Raw genomic sequence first — 26360 nt, forward strand, 5'->3', positions numbered from 1 at the left:
TATTTCTCCACACATGGAAGCCGCTTCGGCCACCAGTCATGACTATCCCGATTCCTGACCTAAAAACGGAACGTGCACTTTGGTTTTTGTTTTACGCTCCAAAGTCTAGGGGTAGTTGGCTATGCAACAGCAGATCAACAGAAATACCTTACTGCTGGCAGCATGTGATACAAGATCTGGAGAAAAGCATTTTAAAATCTCGAAAACACTATTTTATAGACATTTAGTATAACGAACTATTGTATGTAACACAGATTAAAAGTCATTGTATTTAAAAAAATACAGGGTATCATGAAATTAATTTATAATTCCTTACATGAAAATCCATAACTGTTAAGCGATCTTTTCTCTAAGACACAAGTAATGTATTTCAAGTCCATATATATTAACATGCTACACACGTTACATGGTATGCATATTATGCATCTAGCGTGTGTGTGCATGTGAATGTATTTTTACCATATACATTGTTTAAAGCATTAGACCTAGATAAAAGAATCTAGAAATAAGAAGACAATTGCTGCCGACGAAATGAACTAGTCCAGAATCTACTATGTGCTGCTGAAGTTTAATACACACAGTATAAATTGTCAATGAAGAGAAGGTGCAGTTATGTGTGTCTTTACTTTCTTATCTAGGCACAAAAGAAGAAGGCAATTTAAGTGAAAAGAAAAAAATGTACCCTGCCTCTGTGGCTCAGTGGACTGAGCACCAACCTGTGAACGAAAGGGTCGCAGGCTGGATTCCCAGGCAGGGCGCAGGCCTGGGTGGCGGGCCAGGTCCCCAGCAGGGGGCGCGCGAGAGGCAACCTCGCACGGATGTTTCTCTCCCCGTCTTTAGCCCTCCCTTCCTCTCTCTAAAAATAAATAAATACATACATACATACATAAATACATAAATAAATACATACATAAATAAATAAACTCTTTTTTAAAAAAAGAAAGAAAAAATATATCCCATCCTAGGACACCTATATGAAGACGTAACTTAACTAAAAGCCCTTGCAAAGGGATGCGCTTGGATTAATCCGTGTACTCGTCCTCAACAGCCTGGACCCTCATACATTGGATCACCTTCAGGGTAAACAAGAGAGAATCCAAGGGTTTGTAAGGACTCCCTTGAATGAACAAAAGCCCTTTTTGTCCCTTCCTAAATGTACATAAAGGCCCTTCCTGAACTTCCGCCCTTACATGCGATGTTACCACAGATGCCCGTTGGAGGTTTCACCGGCAGCCATAGTAATAGCCGATCTTGTTATATTAGCTTTAACCAACATCAGAATGCCCCAGGCGGAGATCAAAGTATGTTGTTTGGACATTGGTGACCTTGTATCATTTGAAAATTGTATAAAATTCAACGGCATTGGAGATTTGATATTGTTCTCACAGTTTCAGAGTTTACAGTTGATGCCTGAATCCATAGAAAGCATTCAAATAGCGTTATATAGATATTCTATTTCTTTTATCAGTGGATTCACAAGAGGCTGTGAGTAACTAGGCTGTCCATTGGCTTATAAAACCCCATAGAAGATTTCCTTCAGTCAAATTACTAGAATTTCAGTTTTTAGGAATTGTTTTAAAAGGCTTCTGAAAAATTAACCTTGGATAAGAAAAGAACAATTAACCATTTTTCCTACGGTTACTCCAATAATTCTGACTTAAGCTTGCTTTTTCAATTCATGACACTTCCAGATCAATGTGAACATAAAATAATTATGTGAACCTAACAGTTGATGAACGCTTTGCAGTAAATTTTAGAAAACTGGTTTAACTCATCTGCTCTTCATTTGTTGTTGCATACATCTTTTCTGTCTGATTAATTAGATTCATCATATGAAGACATTCAAAATTCACAAGCATTTCTCTTATGCAATATATTTACACTAACCATTTCACAAAAATCATTCCTTAAGTCTGTGAAAGACAAGGATAAATAATTTCCTTTCTTCAGGTGCATAATGTGTCTGCCTGCCCTTCATGCAATTAAACAACCTATTGACCGTAATAGTGACTTTATAGGATGGATATAAATCCTGGATCATTCAAGAATAAATGTCTCACTGAATGGCTAGTTATTTTTCTGCCAGTAGGAGAAAAATTCACAAGGTGTCTCTCCCTTTAATCTGCACGCCTTGTTTTTAGCTCTCATCAATCGAAATTCCAGAATGTACGAATGCATAAAAATAATATCGCTGTCACCTAGATGGCTCATTTGCAAGCAAACTATCAAAGTCCCCCGGTTCTTGTGTCCATTATACCTCAAGAACGCATAATTCCCTGCTAAACATCAGGTGAATGTCGTCGTATTTGCATAACATGATGTAAGTGACACCTCAGAAAGGTCAGCCTGCCAGCTGAGAGGTTGGGTGCAGACAGTCCAGACTGGGACTCTCATTACCGGATGCTTGAGTCTCGTGTTGCGGAGGGCTCGTGAGAACTACCTGTCCAAGGTTTCAAAGCCATCCCACAGCCTTGCGCCTCCCCCCGCCCAAGTCCAGTTCAAATACACCCGGACCCAGCCTGGCGTAGACTTCTGCCGGTGCAAGGAAGTCTCATTAGGAACGAATATCACGAGAAGGGCGACTACTCCTTAAGGATGACCGTTTGAGTGCGGGGTTGTCTCTGATTCATAGAAAACATTCTTCATATCAAACCAATAACAGTTTGGATATGAGAGGTAGCCTGCATTTTCCCAAGGGTACTGTCTCTTATCCAAAGAATTTATAATCATTCAATATATCCTAAAGTAAAATGTAAAGTAAAAAGTAAAGAAACTCAATTTGAGATTTCCACTTGCATTTTGTGGCCAGCACGTACATGTCGCATGTAGCTCGTAAAATCTCCCAGGTGACATATTATACAGAGTCCGGCACAAGTAACGCCCCCCCCCCCCCTTTATTACAAAGCCTTTTATTACAAAATCATCAGCATGTCATTCTGTAACGTAACAGTATCATACTCAAGCACACCGTAGGTCATTTTAGGGGAAATGTTTAAGTTAAAACTAAATGATTATACCCATGCTGTTACCCTACCAACCACACTCAAGCCTTACTTCTGCCGGACCCGTTATTAGGGTCTTTGCTATTTGAACGTCCTACTTTTCCAATTGAAGGCATCTTGCAAGATAGATCAGTTCACCTAATTTTTTTTCACTGTTTCATCTCATAAAATTTGAATGGTCTCATTTCTCATTTTCCCTTTTGCATTGGGTTCCTGAGGTTTTTACCCTTTAAGGCTTTTTAAAAATACCATTAACATACTAGGAGCATGTGCTGAAAGCTTCATGATGCTCAGCTATCCCAGAATCATATCCTCCCTTAGCTCTGACTACTTTACTCTTAAATCTTTTATGGCACTTGGTGATTTTTAAAATTTATTTTATTTAATTAATTTTAGGCAAACGAGTCTGGAACACTTATTTAATGATAGAAGACTATGGAGCATTATATGAGGACACCTTTCCCTGAGTCATGATTTATTTCAGATCCATCAAAATGTAGATAAGGAAGATAAAGCTGCTTCTTTCTAGAACATTGTTGCTTGTAACTTGTGAAATTGGCAATTGCCAGAGTTTTGTGAACTTTAAATGAAATAGAGTTATTATAAATGTTCGAGAAAGTGCAGTTGCATAACTAACAATTAAAATAGGATAAGCCCTGCCCCATCACCAAAGGATCATAGGTTCGATTCCCAGTCAGGGCAAGTGCCTGCGTTGCAGGTTTGGTCCCCGGTCTGACCCAGATGTGAGGTACCCCATTGATTCTTTTCTCCTGCATGGATGTTTTCCTGTCTCCCTTCCTTCCTCCCCTCCTCTCTAAAAGCAATGAAAAATATTTCCTCGGGTGAGTATTAAGAAAGGATAAAACTGAAAATCAACATGCTTTGAAACTGGCATGTGTCCAAAAACGGCATTAACGAATATTAAAATCAGGTATTAATCTAAAAGCAGACCGTTGTAATGGTCTTGAAGATGAAATCCAAGTATTAATTCAAAGAAAGAAACAGAAGAAATATCTACTTGTTTTTGGTGTTAGCCATATCTAGGTTTAGGGACTTACATTAAAATTTATGAATTCCCATAGGACCTTCAGTATCCAGAAGCACGTACCTATTCGAACAGCAGTCAGACCAGGAAGTGAGGCCGAAATCAAAGGCACGCAAACTGTGAAAATATTTACCACTAAGCTCATGCTTGGAATGCTGTCTACCTTACTCGGCTTTAACAACTTCAGTTACCTATTTCTTCAGCTTAAAGTGTGTTAGAAGCCTTGGTAGCTGCTAGAAATGAAAACGTCGGCAGAAGGAGAAATTTCTAGCAACTATCCCCCGATCTGTAGCTGTACAGAAAAGTGTGATTCTTCTTTTGGATGACAGGCTTTCTGGGTCTGAAGATAATTAAGCCCGATGAACTAATAATTCAATTCCATGTGATTCAGACCTTTACCATCGTACTAACCCTTTTTCCTTTTGCCCGTGTAATTATTTATGTAATTAACAAAGTCATATCTTCTGTATTTAATGTTTTATTGCTGGTGATAATATGAGTTCGAGAGGCGATGGATTTCTTGACCACAAATCATGCAAAATCATTTTATTTTTATAACATCAGTCAATAGTCAACATTTTCTAATTGTACATTTTTTTTTAAATTTGTTCCATGATGAGCCACAAGTTTTGTCTTGGCACTCTCTCTCAAATATCACTTCTTTATATTTGCAAAATATTTTTTCCATTGCCATAGTTACACAACATGTCTGTTTAATTGATACATTTTAAACAAACCAAATGCCACTCAAGCAACAGATGGTTTCTGACTTGAAATATATAGGTTGGAATCATTATGCAATGCGCGGTGAGAGAGAGGAAGTTTGGCGTTTGCATAAACACTGGGAACAAAACCTGCTCTTGTTTAATGTTCACAGAAATCACGACCAAAAGTACATGATGCAGCGGTGGTGGTCACTAGAGGGAAGGGGTGGCGGAAGTAACGGGCTATATATATGGTGACGGAAGGAGACTGGACTTTGGGCGGAAACACGCTCACTGGAAACCTGTACATGGAGTTTAATCAAGGTTACCTCAATGAATTTAATTTTAAATAATCAAAAAGGGATAGAGCACTAAAACAGAAAAAAGTACGCGATGGTGATCAAATACCAGTTTAAAAATAATAATGACTAGAATATTTTCTTCATAAAATTGAAGAGTGTGCACATCAACTAGCGTGCTAGGAATTTCTTTGGTGTGTTGTACCGAACACAGGAAAGAGACTGGAGGTTGCTCTAGACCCTTTCTGGCCACGTGGACCATGTTTAACTTCCTCTTCTCTGCCTGGAGCTGATCAGCACATCCAAACCAACTGCTGCCGGTGTAAAACGTGTCACTTACTGAAAATTAATATGAGATTAAAAGGCCAATGTTTTCTTTGAACTCTTACTTTTTTTGAGACTCGGGGTTCTAATAGAATGCCCGTGAGTAGACAAAGAGCAACAGCAAAATTATTTTCCCTCTCCACACATGAAGTTGGCGTATTTTAAACTAGAGATAGTGGCAGTAGAGGTGGTGAATGAGAATCTCAGATGTCAGGGCCTAGAACTCGGCATAATTCTGACATTCACCGAATTTTGAGTGCCACAGATATTCAGTGTTTATTGATGATAAATCATTTAAAATTATATCATTATATGAACACTTATTGTCAGCTAACTGAAAATATGGGTGACAATGCCTGGCACTTGGATGGGATTATCAAAATTTAAAAAATTCCACAATAAATGAATATTCATTAAGTAGATGGGTCAAAATAGTTATTGAATACTTAGAAGTCTTTTCTACCCCATTAAAAAATGTATGATATAAATCAGAAAACCGAATATGGCCCAATACAAGGTAGAAGAATCAGATGTTCATATAATTGTATCTGCTTCCCCTTGTGTTCATAGCACACAATAGCCCAGGTTTGAAAACAGCCCAAGTGCCCATCAGTGAATGAGTGGATCAAAAGCCTGTGGTACATTCACGCAATGGAATACTACGCGGCAGAAGGGAAGAAGGAGCTCCCACCCTTCGCGACAGCATGGATGGAGCTGGAGAGCATTGTGCTCAGTGAAACAAGCCAGGCAGTGAATGACAAATACCGTATGATCTCAATCATATATAGAATCCATTGCTATGGTTTTATAACATGGAGACAAGAACTGAAAACTGCATATATAGCCAATGTGTCTTTGTTATATTAACAAGAAATGGAAAGCATGATACGAATAATGCTCCATGCCATTTTAAGAGTAGTTTCTTACATCGATTAATGGGATAAAGTATTATCTTGATACAGCCAATAGCATGTAAAATTTATTTCTTGTAAACAAATGCAAGTGGCAACTTCTTCCCACAAAAGGGGAAAAAACAATTTGAAAACACACACACACAATCTCATGATTTAAAATCTAAAGTAGAAAGAAATCAAAAGAATCAAAACACGTTATTAATCTTTGAAAATGAAAAGACAGTAGATAAGTCAAAGTTATATTAGCAATACCAGAAGGGTTAGATATTTATCACTGAAATAATTTACTCAAATAATAAGCATGGAGATGTGTAGTATTTATTGAAAGTTAATGGTAAATTCACTGTTTTGTATGCATGCAGTCATACAAATAAGGCAAATGCTCTAAGCAAGTTATTCTAGATGAAAAGTTTATATGTCTTATAAAGATATTCTAGGCTATCTTGCAGCATAATAGAAAGTAGTGAAAATCTATCCTCTAAGAATTCTTTGATCAATACTATGTGAATATTCTTATATGTATTCTTTAAGAAGATTATCATATTTTGAAATAAAATTGCCTTAAATATCCATAACATTCCTAGGATATCAAAACTCCAGAATCAAAACCAAGAAATATTTTAGGTCCACATATTTCTTTTAATTATCAATGGTTCATAGCTGCCATTAGTAGGTAATTATTTGTTTTTATCTAAAACATACACTATTTTAAAAATCCCTACAGATAGGATGGTCTAATAAATTATGAAATGGTCATATAATTGGCTTAAAATAATGTCATCTGGTTGTTCTAAATTACCACTGCTCTCTCGCTATCACATGACATTGCCAAAAGTGATTTTTGTAAAAATCGTGACGGCTAGAGAGAGAGAATAGGGACAACAATGAATTATATACATAGGGAAATAGGAAAGGGTTGCATGTGAAAATACATACAGGAAATTTAAATATAAATTGAAGTTATTTTTCAACTATCACATAAATGGAATAGAAGTCCCCTGAGTCTCGCCGCATTTACGAGACATTTGCTGTGTTCTCAGGATCTTTTGTGTTCTCAATCTCCATTTAAAAGACAATTAAATCCTGTATCAAAGTTAAGTATTATGATAAGTTCATTCCAATATACTACTAATGAATGCGTATATATAGCATTCTAAAAAAGTGAGCTGCAATAATTACAAGAAACAGTGAATTGGAAGCATACTGGGAATTAAGTCTAAATGCAAAATAATGTATTGAGAAATACTTATATGAGTTTCAGGACCTAAACTTTAACATTGAAAGCATACCTGGTTTTAGTATTTAAAACTAATATTTTATCAACTGTTTAATTTATTCGAGCTCTATCATAAACAGTGCCCTTTGGAAAGCAGATGACAATTGGTATGGAAAAGGGCTAGGATCTTAATCATTTGGTACAGTGTTTTAAAGGGACGTATGTTTTTCTCTTTTATAAAACAATGGAATCCATTAGTTGGAGAAATTCATGAGAAGAAGCCACACAACAACACAAAAAATCCAAATGAATTTAAAGGTAACAACCAAAAGAAGTCATTTAAGATCCGAATTTTAAAAAATAACAGTACATTTGAGTTATTTTGTTTGTTACAAATAAGTAATTAAAGCGAAGTCCTTTTTCTCACATCTTTAATAGAGTAGTAAGAGCTACTAAACCAAGCGATATTTAATGTACAAGGGCAGAATCTATTGGAGAACTCGCTCTTTGTACTGTAGTAGATCAGTTCATTATCAAACATGCTGTTCAAAACAGTGAGGGTTGGATTATTGTCCACTATCAAAGGAAATCAACAAGAATTGTTATTTTTACCAAAAAAAAACCCCCAGCACAGTGCCTCTTCTAAGAACCGTTTTTTCCCCACAACATGTATCACTACATTTTTGTGAAAAGAGATCCTGATGCTGATGGTCAGTAATTCCTCACTGGCCCACATAATTTCTGGCTGATTCAAGATTCATTGATTGCATATGAGCTTAAGAGAGAGGGATGCACTGAGTTACGTGTCATTTTCTAGGAGCCGTACTGAATCCATGTGATTTGTAAAGGAAACAGATATGTAATATCATTTCTTGCATTATAAAAATAATTCAAATCTCATCAGTGTCCCAAAACATAATTATGATCACCTCATACACAGAGGCTTTATTTGTGCCGTGATACAGACCCAGCTGATTTTTTCCTTTGTATACCCCAAAGTATCTAAACCTTCAGGCTCACGAGTCAGCAAGAGAAGGGGCGGTCCCCATCAACATTTGCTCTATAATCCCCAAGGACCTGAAGGGTATTACGCTCAGTGAAAGAAGCCAGTCAGAGAAAGACAAGTACCATGCGATTTCCTCACGTGGAATCTAATGAACAACCTGAACTAACAAGGTAAATGGGGACAGACTCATAGATGGAGAACAGATGACAGCTAGTGGCGGGGGCGGGGGGGTGATGGGGTGGAAAAAGGACTCACGGACACAGACAACAAGGTGGGGATAGGAGAGATAAATGGTAGTAAAAAATAAAACAATAGCCCTGGCTGGTGTGGCTCAGTGGGTTGAGCACTGGCCTACGAACCAAAGGGTCAGTGGTTCAGTTCCCAGTCAGGGCGCAGGCCTGGGTTGCGGGCCAGGTCCCCAGCAGGGGGCGCGCGAGAGGCAGCCACACAAGGATGGTTCTCTCCCCTGCTTTCTCCCCGCACTAAAAATTTTTTTAATTAACATATTTTAAAAATTTAACAGAGGTTAAATGATTCTCTCTATGAGAAAATATGTATAGTATTTTATTCATAATAGATCATTCTGTTTGTGTGATGCTATTAGGTAACACATTTGTTTGCTTGTTCCACTAGGATCTAGTTACCATGCACACAGTCCAAAATGCAACGATAGAGCTTTCTCATTGGTGTACCCATCAAATTATACATATTTTAATTAATTTTCTGGCTTTGTTTATCTTAAATATTCAGAATATTGTTGTCGGCTACAAGCATTTGTTTCTGATCCACTCAATTTTATCATAGAGACGTGGACTTTGCTTTAAAACTAAGGTTTAACTTCAATAAGTTCGCCTTCATTCTACTGCGTGAGAACTTGAATACAACAATCCCAGCTGTTCATTGTGTGTATGTACCAAGGGATACATTTATCCTTAGTTATTGTGAGAAATCTATTTAGATGTTTTAAGCTAATGTGGTACCCTATAGACTTTTAATTGCGATTCTTTCTCACAATGCTTTTTCTTTCCTGGTGATCAATAAGTTTAAATAATGAGACACCGATTTTGACTTTATTAGTGGTGATTACAAATAATCAGTCCCTTCTGAACAACCCAAAAGACGGAGGTAATTCACACATACAAAAAAGTATGCTCATCTTCCTTTGTTCCTAAACTAATCAAGTGAATGTATAGGTTTTCTAACAAAGGGCAGCTCGTATGAAAGAACGCAAATGAGATAAGATGAAAAATAGCCATTCCTGCCCCTGGCATGGGGTGCCACCACCGAACAATGTGTGACAATCAATCTCCAGGGAAAATGGACACTTTAGCTACTGCCTTGAACGACAGCTTTTCACAGGAATCAGATTAAACGCTGAGGGACTGCCGGTTAGAGAAAATTGATGAAACCATAAATGTTAGTTCTTTATTAGGCCTCTCCAGCCAGAAATGTAAACTGCTTATATGACTAATAGCAGGTCCCTTAGGAGCAGAATTTGTAATAAGTGGATGTAAGAGCCTCCAGATCTCAGATTCTAGATGCTAAAACAAAGTAGGAGGGGCTCATGGAATCAGGGTAACATTTTATTCTGTTTGCCCAAGATCACACTTTGATCTCTGTTTGTTAGCATACTAGATAGAAGATTTTCTGAGGTCTCTGGGTCCCCAGATTGTGTCTTTGGTGACTTTGGAGCTGAGAGGAACGCTGAATTTCATAAAGTTCCAATCAACCATGAGTGATTATGGAGAGCCAAAGAAATATCCAGATAATCACATTTTTATGTAAGAACCAAGTTCAGTGAAGCAAACAACCTGAGGCAGATACATAACTTACCAGAAGTATGATAAAATCTTTTATTTTTTTAGAAAAGCCTGAAATGTAAATCTAGGATCTAAAATGCAGATTCTACTCCTTCAATACCTTTGTGTCTTCAGTAACATGGATATTCCTTCCTTCTCACCATTTTGTGTGTGGCGCTCAAAAGTACTTGTTGGATATGTGAATAAATACATACATTAAGAGGTTCTAGAATCTTTCCGACTGTCAATGGTCGCCTCTAACCAAATATCTGCCTTCAGCCTAGTCACACGTCTCTTCTGTGTTTTGTTTTGCCAACTACACACCGATGTACTACTACGACCGACCGCTCATATTTTCAAACCGACATAAACAGAAATAGAATCCACACAGCCCTTGCCTCACGCTTCTCCTTGTACTTTCTGTTCACACAGCTTGTGGCCCCTCGACCTCTGCACCTTACAGGACATGACCAATTCTTGTCCCTTCTGAACTCTCCCACTAGTCCACTCCCCTTCCCTCCAGACCTCTTGCTTTAGCCCTACAGTCCTGGCCTGTGACCAAAGCTATCTGCAGGTGGCAATAAATAAGTAAATAAAATACATCTCTGAAAGCTCTCTTTCCATACCTTCAATTCTCTTAAGTATTAAAAACAGGCAGAAAACTGAAAATCTACAAAACAAGATAAATGCAGGCGTACATAAGTAATCTCATTAACTAATGAGATGAATAGAGGTAATATAGGGTAAGAGAAACACTAGGTTATTTTCTTTTTCCAAATTGAGTAACTGAGTTAAAGGATTATACCCTCAGCTGTAAGAGTTAATGGCAAAAGCAATATTAGGACATCGACATGGTTGGTTGGTTTGTTTGTTTGTTTTGTTCTTCCTGATACTCAACGGTATTTTTAGAAAGAAGCAAAGCACCGGGAATTCTAACCAAAGGCCTACATTTTCTACTTGTAGGGAAATCTAACAAATGATACTTTCGATGATGTAGTCAGCAAAAATCTAGCTGTTGTCCATGGAGATTCCAGTGACCCTTTTAACCTTTGTTCCACACCAAGTCCCCACCTTTTGGCACCAGGTACTCAGTGCATTTTCACCTCGGGAGCTGAAGTTCCTGCTGCCTTTCATCGTCTCTGTTCTGGCGCCAGCGATTGCTCCATAGACCACATTCTCTTTAGGCAAGTAACTAGGGGGAACGGCGTGACCCAACGCCCTACCCGAAAGATCACAGAAATGGTCTAGTAAGATCCCCGGTACCACATTCCTACCGGTTCGGGCTGTATTTATCGTATTAGGGTTGAAAGACACTTAGTTTAAGCTATTTCATGATTGTGGAAACAATACCAAAATGGTATTACAATAAACAAATGTCATTACCTCATTATATTCTAGCTGCCTTTATGTGTTTTCTGCATTGGAGGCAAGCATATGGATTTTTAATTTTATTATTATAAGGTGATTCTATGCAAAATTATGTTGTAAGTATACGGGAATATTTTGAAGAGTGAATCACTTAATAATTGTAAGCCTAGGATAAATAGTTAACTTAATGGAATTTATATGACATATAGTCAGGTACATTAGAGTTATATTTGGTATTTTTTTCTGCCTTAAATAATTCAGTATTAGGTAATTACACACCACATTTTTAGAGACATGAAACTTTTTAACATTGCTAATGGATCCTTTTTATACAGCAATATAAATTTTAGTTTCTCTGCTGGCAAAGAAAGGTCAGTCTGTGAATAAAATAAATGAATTCATAGTGCCTCAAAGCAGCAGAGAAAAATGCCACACCTGCTGTGCTCTCCATATTAGGGCCTAGGGTTCCGTCCATGGAATGCAAGCGGAAGTCCTGGTCATCTAATCCAAAGAGACAACGGAAGCTTTCTGTGTACGAATTGTTCGGCCAGCTGAAATAGGGAGCCATAGAAATACCAACGCTTGGGTGTATTCGAGGCAACATCGACAGTGTTTTCTGAATTCACAATAATAATATGGAGATTTGCGAAACTGTGTAGATCAGGTATTCCAATGGCAGCGATCAGTTGCAAGTGTTCAAAAAACATCGCAACATGAATGTGTACCCTCCCCCCGCCCCCGTACCCTAAGTAGATGAACGTGGAATCGCTACATTAGATCCTATATTTGCAAAAAATGCAAGCTTTTCAGAAATTTACGAGGATAATTTAAATTACAGTTAACAAATGAGGAAGCCATTCACAACGTCACGTTTTAATAAAATATGGTTATAAGACTTGACCGTGTATCTTTTATTTGTAGCCTTCAGATGTAGTCAAGAGTTTTTGTTCGTTTTGTTTTTGTATTACCTTAAAGAAAAGAGATTCTCCATCAACAACTGTTTCTTTTTCTGGAAAGTATCAGCCTAGATTTCATCAGATGTCGAGGGAGATGAAGGTTGCAAGAATAACAGTTCCTTTTAAAACGTGAAGTCAATAAAAATTACTAATCAGAACTCTTATTACAGACGAGCATGAATAGGAACTATGTCTTTCAATATCTCTGCTATTGCTCTGATTGAACTTACATAACATGGCCACTGGAATTATTTTACTGATTGATGTCACCTTTATCGAAGCTTTCAGAGCTTCCGAGCTGAGTTCCATTTTTTCTTACTCATTATCTTACTAATTGTTGATGGTTTTCCTTGGTGCCTTTATCATAAATTCAGCTAATATCAAACATTTTGTTTTCGCTTTGACTATGTATCTCAACAACAATACTTGTCTTAGTGATGAAAATATGCGACGCCAAATCCTTTGTTTCTAGGAAAATTCATGGGACAGAAAGTTCCAGTTCCGGTTCCAGTTCCTGGACATAGAGCCTCAGTTTTCTCGTCCATCAAAGGAAAGGCTTGGGTCACTGTATCATCTCTCTCCAATGTTCCACGGCATTTATAAGAACAGGTTAACTGTAGGCGCAAGCCCCAGTGATTTTAAGGTGTAAGGTCAAGAGATGGAGTATGAAAATACCATACTGCATCTTCAAAATCAGGATTTTTATTGTGTAAAGTAGAAAATCTTGAGGATAATAAAACAACTCCGTCCATTGTAGAATAATTGGAAATACCTCTCCTCAGTCGAAGTGGTAGCCATGTAGTTGGATTGAGTTTCTCCCCCTGGTTTTCCCACTGTTTGAAAATAACGGAAGTTTCCATATACATACTCCACAGTTCTTCGTAATCTATCTGATGCTTCACACACAACATCTAGGCATGGAATTAAGCCAGCAGTTAATGCGTCAGGAAGTCCGGGCGAAGGAACCTCCACTCGGTCACAGTTGCCCAGATGAAGAGGGAATCACAGCGCACAGTTATGATGGCAGTTGAAGAAAAATGCATTTCAGTTCATACAACTGTGACTCATGATACTTGCAGTGTTGATACTCTTGCTTGGTCAGACTTGCAAAACCTGGGCCATGCCCGGTACGCGGTGTTCAAATGCCAAAGTTACATAATTAGTGTAACACTATAAGTAACACCGATAGCACTTAAGAAATTGTGCATAGCATAGTTATAAATCTTAGAAAATTACTCAACTTGAATTTTAAAGATAGGTAGAGAAATGGAGGAAAACTTACTATCAAGTGCACTTCATAGATTGAGGTGAAACAAAATATTTTTAATTAAAATTGAATACCATTAGCTTCCATGGTAAGTTAAATGAGGCCATCTTTTACTTGAATCTAGTCTCAGCTGTACTTTGGCGGTGTATTCTGAAGGCAAGGAAATTTGATATTATTTGTTTGTGAACCAACACAAAAGAGCTTTGCAGGGGTAGAATTCAGTTGAAAGGCTGGTTCAAGGGAAGTGAGTCCTGTAGAAAGCGGAGGTAATTTTACTTCTTGAAACACATGTACCTGATTAGAGATTATTGTCTCTTTTAGGGCCTAAGAACAATGGCCCCGTGATCACACTAAGTGAACATCGGACTGAAGCAGGGCGGGTGGGGGGGCGGGTACTCAGAAGTTTGAAATCAACTCACAGGTTCCCTCTTACCCTTTGAATTGCAAAGTAGTCTATCTAAGTTCAAAAGCTGCCAGCGGTGAAATGGAAAACTTACAGAAACATGCCAATTTTCGTTGTCTATCAGCGCCCAAATACTTCATGACAGAAGACGACAATAATGGATGGTATGGGTGGAATAAATATATTTTGACATGCCACAGCACAAAAATAAATGCGACAACAGAACGAATGGTCACAGGGCTGCAATTTTTACACATACCGATAAGCTACTCTGCTTCATTTATACTCCAGTTGGAGATATCTACAGGAATTTATATTCAGCCCAATATTTACTGAAGGAAAGACGTAGCAAATGTTTATAGACATTAACAAAATCATCATATAAGCACAGAAATTATAAATGTCAGGCAGGATAGGGCGTGGTTCAATTATTATGCAACTTACTTTGAGTCAATTTTTAAATTTCCTTATGTAGTTAACTTACTCATTAACCAAAATCCATTAAAATCATTCATATGTAGTCAACAAACGTTTACTCAGCATTTACTGTGTGTTAAACTGTTTTACTCAGTAAGGGTACATCAGTTAAGAATAGAACAAAAGAAAACAAAAATATTTGGTCTGAAGGAGTTACTAGTCTAGTGGAGGGAGACAAGTGATGAATATGGAATCAGTATCAATGTCGATGTAGGTATACAATACACAATGGCAAGCGCTAGGGACAAAATAAAGCAGAGAATCATGTAAGGAATATTAGATAATGAAAATTTAAAATAAGGTCCATTTCACAAAGGTCTATGCAAAAAGTTACCGTGTAGAGGTCCCTTGGCTCTTCCAGCTATAGCCACATGCACTATTTCAATTATACTCTGATATATACATATATAGAGAGCCATATCTCTCTCTCTCTCTATATATATATCACATGCTTAGAGATCTTTGTAAAACAAGAGGTTCATTTTAGGAGAGTAAATCTGCAGAAAATTTAACAACTATCAAAAAGCCAATGGCGCTCATTGTCAGTGTCTTATACTTCATCACTATCAAATTGGGCGATTTTGATTTCCCTGAGTTAAAACATTTTACAGATCAGTGGTGGAGTCAAAGAGACCAGCATTAGAACCTTACTTGTCCTGTTTTCTAGCTTAGCAGCGTTCTTGGTTTAAAATAGTTAATATTTATTTCTGCATTTTGTTGTCATTTCTTTTTGATTTTGTGAACAAGCCAGGGGCTGAATCACTGGTTCCTGGTCCCCCACAGCTTCCACATCAGGGGTTGGCAGGAGTGACGTGACGAGATTGCTCCCATTACATAAGCAACGTCTTTGCGCCAGGGAGCCAGAGGAGAGCGGGATGCAAATTAACAGCCAAGTGTCAGAGCCGGAAAACTGTGAATTAGGCCAATCAGGGGGCTCGTGGTCGGAGGCGGAAATGGCTGACGTCTGCCATTGTTCCCTCTTAACCTCTCTCTTCGGCTCACGTGTCTAATCTCTTCCTGTTTCATGTAATCCCTAGGGCCATAAACTAAAATAATGTTTGTCTTCAAGGATAGCATTGAGCCCTAAAATGATGCTACTTGAAGGAAAATAAGAAAAATATAGAGAATCTCTGACTTATACACCCACTATAGATTCAAATGTTTCTGTGGAATCGATGAGGTTCATACTACAGTATAGATAATGAGCATAAATTGTAAAGTTTTTTCTTGTATGAGAATGTAAGAAAGAAGGGTCTATGAGGTCATGCAAGAGGATGTAGGTTTGACCCCCGCTGCAAACAATGGAAAAGACCTCGTAACCTTATGAGCCCATTCCTACCCAGAAGCCTCCTGGATGTCAGACTAAGATTTCAAGTGCCCTTGAGTTTTTTCAGACTATTTTATTCTTTGCTTTCTGACGGGCAAAATTTTGTTATATCAGAAGACTATAAAAGCATCTTGAAGGGGGAAATAATCTTTATTAACTATTCATATCATGTTTAATATCAAACATTTCATTAAGTCCAACTATGTGAATGTAAAGTAACATCTAATTTTCTGTAATATCTTAAATTACTTAATGGGTTACTTTGATATGAATAAGTTGTTTATATGGCCATCGATTAATGTGACATGTATCACTAGCAGTAACATGGTTTGTGGCTGAGTTTAGGACAAATGCGCAAAGGCTTAAAGTACCTATTTTATAAAGCAAGGTAATTCAATATACCATTAAGAATGTAAAAGACAATTTTAGTATATCTAAAGATAAAGAGGTTATTTCAGCACAGAAGGCACATATATAAGTAGATACTTCAAGTGAATAAGTTGAAAGTGATTTCATAAAACCTAGCTCTTCTTATTCCTAATTAACATAAAATTAGAACAAAACTGATTAGAAAACTTTCATATCTTAGTGGATGCGACATAAAACATTTTTGTAGAAAGATGCATGTTAAAAAATATGACATAGCAATGAATTAAAGCATTATCTACTCTTAAAAAAACTAAATATCTCTGGCTACCACAATCAGAGTGGACTAAGACAGGCATCTTAACTAGAATGAAATGCTAAACATCAAGTTAACAGGCCAAACAGAATTTTTTGAATATATAATTGTTGTGTAAGTATTAAAGACATATAAACATGTTTTGTTAACTGTTGATTAGAGTCTACTACATATGCCTGTGATTTCACTTAAACATACAATTTTATGTGTCACTTGTAAATTTTTAAATACAAAGCCTGACTTTCTCAGAAGACAGATAAGGCCATTGGCTCTTGGATCTGTTCAGATTTTACTTATACCTTTTATTTAAGGAGGCTTGGAAAGTAGAAATAACTTATCTTGCACAGAGGATCCACCTAGTAAGTGACTGAATATTCTGTAATTGCAGAGTTGAAAGGATTACAGGTCTCGATGTGTAAAATGAGGTAAAGATGCTTTCCTCCAACAAATAACCCATGAATCCCCATCGGGGCTGTTCGCTGACATTAAGCAGTCATTTCTGTTTTACAGGACAATATGACTGATAAGAATCCATGACCTTTCCGTTTGCCTCTTTCTTTCTTCCACAACAAAAACGGTCTCCTTCGAAATGTCATGGAAGGTATAAGAACTTAATCTTCAATCTGACACATGAGTTGATAGATTCATTGCTATACATCCAAGAATCCCATTAATATCTGTTACTTTGATTAAATAAAGAAAAAAAGACCCAAAACTTGAAAGTGGGAAGGGGGCCGGTCGGAAGGGACTAGTCAAAGAAGGACCCACGGACACGGACAAAGTAGGACGATCAAATACTCAAAATATTCAAAAAAGAAGTAGAAAACATTTTATTTTAAAGATGGAATTTTATGAATTTTCTCCTTAGATTACATATTTTAGGATGTTTTGAAATATTATTCATACATCAGAAGTCATTCATTTTATCAGGAAAAAATACAGATACTAACCCTTTGACACTATTTGAATATATGCTCGGGGGTGACTAATTGGCTCCTTATTTTGGAAAACAATAAATGAGTTTATTTTGGTGAGTTGCAGAGCAAGTGTTGATGAATAATTAATAATTAATAATAATACTGTAACAGACAACCGCAGATTCTGGACAGTTATTCCAAGGACAGATTTTGATGATAGAAATAGCTTGTTGAATTTCTACAATGTGAGAAAAAAAATAAATAACTCTTCAGACCATGAGTTTGTTCTATAAACCAATTCTATGTTGTTTGAGATTTCTTCTGTGATTACTACAGTTCTTGAAACTAAAATAAATTAAAAATTATAAATTAACAGCATTCTGGATTTAATTAAAAAACAGAGTAAGTAAACGAAACAGAAACAGACTCATAGCCCCAGAGAACAGACTGGTGGTTGCCAGATCAGATCGGAGGAGGGGTTGGGGGGCGGGGTGAAGAAGGGGAAGGGACTGAGGAGCACAGATGGGCCATGACAGAGCGGTCACGGGGGGTGGGGGTCAAGGACGGCCCGGGGGATATAGGCAGTAATACTGTCATTACAATGTGTGGGGTCAGGCGGGAACTGGAGTTACTGGGGATTAACGTAGTAAGTTATAGAAAAGTCTAATCACGATGTTGCAACAGCCAGAAACTAATATAATATTGCAAGTGAGCTGTAATTGAAAAATAAATAATTATTTCTAAAAGAAATACATTGTTGAATTCCAATGGAAAAGCTCCCATATGTTGTCAGAAATTAGGCTTCGATACTTCCAAGTTTGAGACTATGTGAACAATCAAAAACCAATTAAGGACAGGATTTGGAAATATTTTTCTTGTATATAAAATAAGTTTTTTAAATATTTATTTTCAGAATCATGGCGTACTTAAGCTTTGCTTTCATAAATATCGCACTACTAAATCTTGCAAAATTCTCAGCATTCAATCTGATTGTGACAGTGATGGCACCTTGTTGCTGACAAATTTCATTGCAAAATGGACCTTCCCTGCATATGAGAAATCATATAATAAATTAAATTCTTTTTCATATAATCGTCATTATACAATATAATTGTGACACAGTTAAATGACAGTTCCCTTATGACTGTCACATAATGAATGCAAACGAAATCACTAAGATAATTTCTGTAGTCATTCTAAGATCAGATATTAGCTGTTATGAATGTTTTAGAAACACACGCTTACACTTAGTGTCGATCTGTACACATACATCCATACATCTTTATAGGATACTGGCTAGAAATAAATGACCTCTTTTGAGCAATTTTTTAAAAAGATTTTATTTATTTTTAGAGTGAGGGGAAGGGAGGGAGAAAGAGAGGGAGAGAAACATCCCTGTGTGGTTGCCTCTCGCGCGCCCCCTGCTGGGGACCTGGCCCACAGCCCAGGCATGTGCCCTGACTGGGAATGGAACTGGCGACCCTTTGGTTCTCAGGCTGGTGCTCAGTCCACTGAGCCCCACCAGCCAGGGCTCATGTGAGCAATTTTACAGGCTAACCAGGAAAGTACATTTAAAGAAACTTTCTGCAGGAGGTTCCTCATAGATGCTTTCTGTTATTCACTTTAAGTGTGATTTTCACACAGCTTGGAAAACTCAAGAGTGTCGGCCTACTCCATTAACAGATGGACTGCTATTGATCCAATACTCGCAGATTAGAGAGGAGCTCATTTTCACTTTTAAGATTTATCATTCCATTGCTTCTAGTGGAACAATGGATTGGCAAACATGCCTATGCATGCAAAGCCACTCGACATGAATACTTTTCGATTTCCTACGAATGCTTTGATTTGCGCTTATTTTCAGACAACTTTCAGGAATTCAAAGCCTGGAACACGTTACTTTTAGATTCCTGATTATAGATGCAAGTATGATTTAAACATAAGGCGCTGCTTACAAGTGAACCAAATAGAAAAGCAATCTCTTGTGCTGGCTTGAGACTCACTAGAGGACTAAATTTATGGACGCTGGTGCTCGTCTGGAATTGAAAGTAGTTATTTTTATGTCTTGGGCTCTGAAAAAAAATGATTTTACATAGAATAAAGGTGGTTACATGCAACCAATGTCGGGGAAATAATTTCTTGTCTTCAAACTGGAAGGAAAGGAGGAGGTTATAGCATGACCAGAACAGAGAGTGAATTTTGTTTTTTCCTTCACTGAAGCTGATTGTCTCTGAGCCACAAACACTGAGATTGCTCTTAACACATTTGTTACTGAAAGCAAACGGTACTTGCTGAGCTGGAAATGCAAATGCAGCCTTGAATGCACAGGTTAAGATTTCAAGTCCACTTTTTAACATTGATGATAATTTGCAGGTTGTTTATGAAGGTAAAAGACTGCAGGTTTTCCTAACACAAAAGATGCTAATGAACTCGCGTTGCTTAGTTGAAGTTTACTTTCTAGAAATATCAAATATAATTTAGAAATGTCAAATTGACATCAAAAGGGTGAATGAAACAGGAAGCACTGAGATTCTATTGAACAAGCTGGCAAGTGAAACCCAGCGTCTATTCAGAACACAGAATTTGCTTCTTTGCTCACCTTCCTTCAGGACCGTTGTTGATCCTAGTCACGTGGCCGCGCATGGCCTTCTAGATGAAAACTCACTTCAACTGCATTTGTGGATAGTGAGAAAGTCTTTGCAAAGCAATCTTCGGAAATTTAGTGCTTGAGAAAACATTCTGCAGTGCAAAATGCTTTCCCACACAGGTAGGAATGATGTCACCAGGCCATAACTCACAGAGAGACAGCGCCAGCTCTCACAGAAGCCGCACACACAAAAAGGCAAAAACAAAAATCTTTTCCTGCACAATCTTAGGATTTAAATCTCTTGCAATTCAAATCCTCCACGTGCATGACCCCACTTAGTCTCCACAAAATGCTATTCGCCGGGTACTAGCATTCATCATTGTCCGTTTCCATGTGGGCAATTCAATCACAAAACTTTGAAGTAACTTAAGATTTTATGAGCGATCCTTGGTGAAGTTGGGCATTAAACTTGAGCAGATTCCAACAGGAGCAAGGGAACCAAGGCAGAGCATGGCGGGTCCTTAAACCATAATAGGGGTCCCATTGATTGTTGTCCAGCTCTTAGCATCACTGTTCCTGTAACTTTATGGGAAAGGAATGTTTACCAGCCTGGTCTTATTTACACGACAATTACCAATATCTTAGTTGCTCAGAAGAAGATTTCCTATTGAAGAACTTTCCTTCAAAGATGATTAACATGTATTTTGAATAGAAGCCTCACCAAGTGCACTAATGTCAAGTGCATACGACATGGGGAGTTTCAGAGTTTCTTCAATAATTAAATTCTGAAAAAGGCACAATCAGAAGGTGCCAGTGCCAAAACAATGAAATCAATTATTTCTTTTCGAAATGAAAATTACCGATTCTCACAAAATAAGGGTTTTTTTTTTTTTTGTATCTATCAAGTAGCAAAGAGCACAGGGCATCCCTGTGGGGTCAGCCTTTCATGAGTTCTTTCTAAGGGAAGCTTAGTGGCTCAGTTGTTTGAGTGCCAGCCTGCGAACCAAAGGGTCGCTGGTTTGATTCCCGGCCAGGGCACAGGCCTGGGTTGTGGGTCAGGTCCCCAGCAGGGGGCGCACGAGAGGCAACCACACAGGGATGTTTCTCTCCCTCTCTTTCTCCCTCCCTTCCCCTCTCTAAAACTAAATAACTACAATCTTAAAACAAAAAATAAATATAGAAATAAAACCTCTCTCGAATGTTGACTTACTTTTATTTTTAATGTAATTTGCCTTGCGTTGGCCATAGGTATGTTATTATAGGCTGGAAAAAAGGGAAAACAACTATAAAATGATCTCATTTATTTCTGTTCTTGAAATGAACAGAAATCCATGTATTTATAAGAAATAAATTAGACGTTTTTACAAGCAGGGAGAATCTGACGCTCCTACTAAAATATCAGCAGCTGCACATCGAGGTGAAGGGGCTCGACTCCAAGATAAGCCGGTGAAGAGTTCAAGGATGGATCTGGGGATTTACTGCTTTCTTACACAGTTACATAACAAATCCCACGGTCGCCCCACTTTCGGTTCCTGCGCAGGTTTAGACCCTCTCTAAAGCATAGAACAATAAGGGAAAAGCAAAATCACAGCCTGACAGCTTTCCTGATGAATGTTTATCGTATATTCTACTTTTAATGGAAACTATATAAGAAGTCCTTATTTCCCCTTTAAACAAAAGCTTTAATATTTTCTGTTCACATAGCTTAGTGATAGTATTCAATAGAAAGAAATAGGCTTTTTCCCCCTATGAAATCTGTATGGAGCGTTTGTTTATTGCAACGCCCTTGCTTGTTAATTGGTTAGTTTCTTGCTTAAGCAGGCAAATAACCTAGAAAGTCTAGTGGCAACTGACTGAAGGGGCTGTAAACATATCAATTTTAAGTTAATAGTCTTTCCCAGGGGTTCCAATGAGAGGAAACTGGAAGCTATTGGATCTAAAGGAAACAACACCACTAAAAGAGAACTGAAACTTCCGTGAAAATAAAACAGCATTGATAAGCATGCTCTTCATCATTTAAGTTTTCCTACAGCTCTTTGATTTCGAGCTATTTGTTATGGCTGTCACTCTTTTGTCCTTAAAACGACAATATTCCTCTTGCAATAGGTTTTATTACTGCTATTTAATAGCATTAGCATTGCTACCTTGGAAACAACTCTTGTAACTAGTCGTCTTTGTCAAAAACTCATTTTAGTTACTTGTTATCACGATGTGTCACGTATATTTGTATTAGGAGTAGAAACTTGATCAAATTAAAGTAAATAAGATATAAAGACTTCATGAAACCCTGTAACAATACTCATGTCTCCATGATCACCCTGCTTCTGCGTATATTCTTTGCGTATATTTTTCTCAGGTTTGCCATCTGTTAAAAATAATTGTGTTCCCTGGTTATGTTGAAGTATATGAAATAATAAGTGCAAAGTACACTGTAAATACTGAATAAATGGTTTTATTTTTGTTTCCGTTGTTACTATTGTTAGTTAATTATTGTTAATTCTGACAAACGTTGGTAGTAATTACTTAGGGTTAAATTAATTATATGTGAGGTAATACCGAATATTTAGTACTCTTTATTTATGTTAAATACATATATTAAGCACATGTGGTTAGTAGGAAAGATCATAGTCTTATAGTATATATCTGACTAAAATATAAAATATAAATATAATAGCTCAATATAAAGCTATACGGAAATTAATTATAGCCCTGGCTGCTGTGGCTCAGTGGATGGAGCGCTGGTTCGATTCCCAGTCAGGGCACAGGCCTGGGTTGCGGGCCAGGTCCCCAGCAGGGGGCGCGAGAGAGGCAGCCACACAGGGATGTTTCTCTCCCTCTCTTTCTCTCTCCTTCCCTTCCTCTCTCTCTACAAGTAAATAAATAAAATCTCTTTTAAAAAGAAATTAATTGTAACGTAAAAGGCTGCATATCAACAATGTGTACCAGTTTTTGCTACAAAAGCTTAAAAAATGGAAAATAGACTGTATCCTAGGTGTGTTTTATATAAAAGCTATACGTGAAAATAGTCAAAAACTGAAACATTATAAAACATGATGTCTGAGCAATGGGTATAACAAGATTATACGTAAATTATTTCTTTCATCCTAATATCTTCATTTTTGGTTATAATCGACTATGTACAATGAGTCATAATGAATCGAACAACCTGGAATACCATTTACATGGGTAATGTCATCTGTTCCAATGACTTCATATGCTGTCGTGACTGCCACACCTCTACTTCCAAGTTCAAGTTCTCCCAACACTCAACAATGGTCCGTCCAGCTGCCTCCTGAACATCTTCTGTGTGATGTTCTGCCTTTATGTCAAAGAAATGCGTCCACTTCCGTTACCTTCCACCTCAGGTTTGTTGAAACCAGAACTTAGCGATAATCTATTATTAAATTTTGACCGTTCCCATCGTCATACTCCATAGTCAACCAGTGATTTCTCAGCTTTCTGTTTCTCGAATTTATTCTCTATGTGTTTTTACGCGTGGAGTCATGGTTTAAGCTCTTAAGAAATCTGATGTGTACATCTGTGCTCGGCTTACTCCAATAATTGTTCTGTACAGCTGCTGGAATTATTTTTTAATCTGCTACATTGCCTAAGGATAATTTTCAATTTTCTTAGTGTGATCTACAAGGCCCTTTGCAATCTATGATAGGCTCATGTCTTAAGCTCTAGCTATTTCAAACAAAGCAGAACAACAAACTGCTGTAGCTAATAAACTCTGATTTTTGTATCCCTTTATCTGAAAATCACAGGGTAAAGAGTGACTTTCAGCCTAACCCCTTAGGAGGTCCGCAGACTCGCTCCCAAGCTAAACGGGTGACAATTGTTTAAAAAAGGAGCAATTTAAGTCTCTGAAAATGGCCTAGGGCATCGAAGAAATACTTCGTCAACAAAAATCTACTCCTGTTTGATAAAAACAGCAAGGGTCTTCTGAATGAAGACACATGCCTTCCCCTCCCAAGTCAGCAAGACCCGAGCTTCACTATTTCCTGGTTCCTTATTGCAACAGTCTTCCTGGCACAGTCCGAAGGCCAGCGGTTTCTCATCTGGCCTCTGCATAGCTGCGTGTTGCTGATGCTACGTCCCAGGTGAACGGAGCTGAGAGCCAGGGGCTTCCTCATCCTCGAGAACATCAGCCCCAATCTGCCCTGCCCTGGCTTGGAAGAAGAAAGAACCAGAAGGAGGGCTGAGATGTAAAGCTGCTTTGACTGCGCACCCTCTCATTCACTAAACCTGCAGCTTGTAAAGCAAAAGTATTCCCAGATAGCTTCACTGTTGAATTCTACCAAACAGTAAAAGAAGAATGGATGCCCGTTCTCCAGAAACACTTCCACAGGATAGAAGAGATGAAGAAGACTTCCTAACCTGTACGAGGACGGCATGAACTTGGTACCACATTAAGGTAAGAATATCACAGAAAACTATCAACCAATATATCTTATGATTGCGGACTCAAAAATTCGGAAAAAAATATTATCAGGCCAATACGACAACATATAAAAATAATTAGTACACCAAATACTTCCTAACCAGAAATGCAAGACTAGTTCAACATACAAAAATCAATCGTGCAATATAGCAGGAAAACAAAAATGCACATTATCATTAATAGATGCAGAAAATTTTTTGACAAAGCAACACCCTTTCATGGCAAAAATAGTCAACAAACTAGGAATAGAATGTAACTTGATGTTCACTCTTGCCACTTCTATTGAATGTTGTATAGGAGATTCTTGCTACGGCAATTATGCAAAAAGAAAATAAGATAAAATAAAACTAAAATAACATTTAAAAAATGTACCCAGATTGGAAAGGGAAACCCTGTCTATTTGCAGATGACATGATCTTTTACATAGAAAATCCTAAGTAACCTACTAAACAATAATTAAAACTAATAAAAAAGTTCAGCGAGGTTGCAGGGTACAATATTAATATATAAAAAACAGTTGCATTCATCAATTAATTTATTTTTGATTTTAGATATGACAAATATAAACAGCACCATGTATTTGACTTTTGGACTGATTATTATTTTTTTATGTTCTCTGAGTCTTAATCTTTTGCAAAATTAAGTTATTATTCATGCTTATTTCCTCTAGATTCTTGGTTTCAGTAAAAGTTTTCTTATTCATTCATGAAATAACATTCACCTATTTATTCCAATTAGTTAACGAACACAATAGCTGACTTCAAGAGAATAGTTTAATATAGCTGAATGAGAAATAGAAGCTCCGGAATTCCTGTGTCTCCCTTAGCTTTGACAATGTGAGAGTTGTACAAAACTCAAGACAACAATAGCATCGTGCTCACGGGAGATCTTCCATCTTCCTTCCATTTTCCTAGGATCGAATAATCACAATCTATTTTTATGTATCTCCAAGCAGTTCTTCTAGAGGATGCGCTTATTTTACAAGGGAAAGCAGTAAGACATTCTTGATGAAAACTAGCATATAACCATTGTAGAACAACAGCTTATAAACATTTCTCTTTGCAGTCACTATGAGTCCACCGCAGCTCTTAAAATGTCTGCACAAAATTGGAATATCCATTACTGCCTCTTACCTTTTGCCACAACTGATGAGCCAATATCCTATCCTCTACTATAAGCTGATTTATGTTTCATTGGACTTTCCTAATGCCTTTTTCTGTCCAAGGATCGCACCCAGGATCTGCCACTTTACAATTGCTCATCACCTTTAGGTTCCTTTTGGCTGTGAGAGTTTGTCAGATTTTCCGTTTTTGATGGCCTTGATAATTTTGAGGATTACTGGTCAGGTCTTTTGTAGAATGTGTTTCAATTTGGAAAAAGCCCAATGTTTGTAGGCACAAAGACGTGTTTTTTGCGTACCAGCATAGCCTCTGAGAGTTTGTTGATAGCCTTAGCTCTAAGCTTAAAATAGACCAGATAAGTGACCTAAATCTTCCACTTTCAATTATAGGCCTAGACATGGCAACATTAATTGATTAGATACCTACTTTTTAAAGCAGATAAAAACCTGATACTCTTATGATTTAATTGTGTTTGATTTTTATTAGGCTATCATACCAAGTG

General features: G+C 37.5%; 1 protein-coding gene across 1 annotated transcript in view; it reads right to left on the minus strand.

Annotated features, from left to right (window-relative positions):
* Positions 1-26360, minus strand: part of PCDH11X (protocadherin 11 X-linked) — a 376452-nt gene that overhangs the window by 104315 nt on the left and 245777 nt on the right. The gene's annotated exons all lie outside the window — the stretch shown is intronic.

The sequence above is a fragment of the Pteronotus mesoamericanus genome, unplaced genomic scaffold (genome assembly GCF_021234165.1).
Source record: "Pteronotus mesoamericanus isolate MK-2021 breed Mesoamerican mustached bat unplaced genomic scaffold, CSHL_Meso_final contig_177, whole genome shotgun sequence".
In the NCBI taxonomy this organism is placed as follows: Eukaryota; Metazoa; Chordata; class Mammalia; order Chiroptera; family Mormoopidae; genus Pteronotus; species Pteronotus mesoamericanus.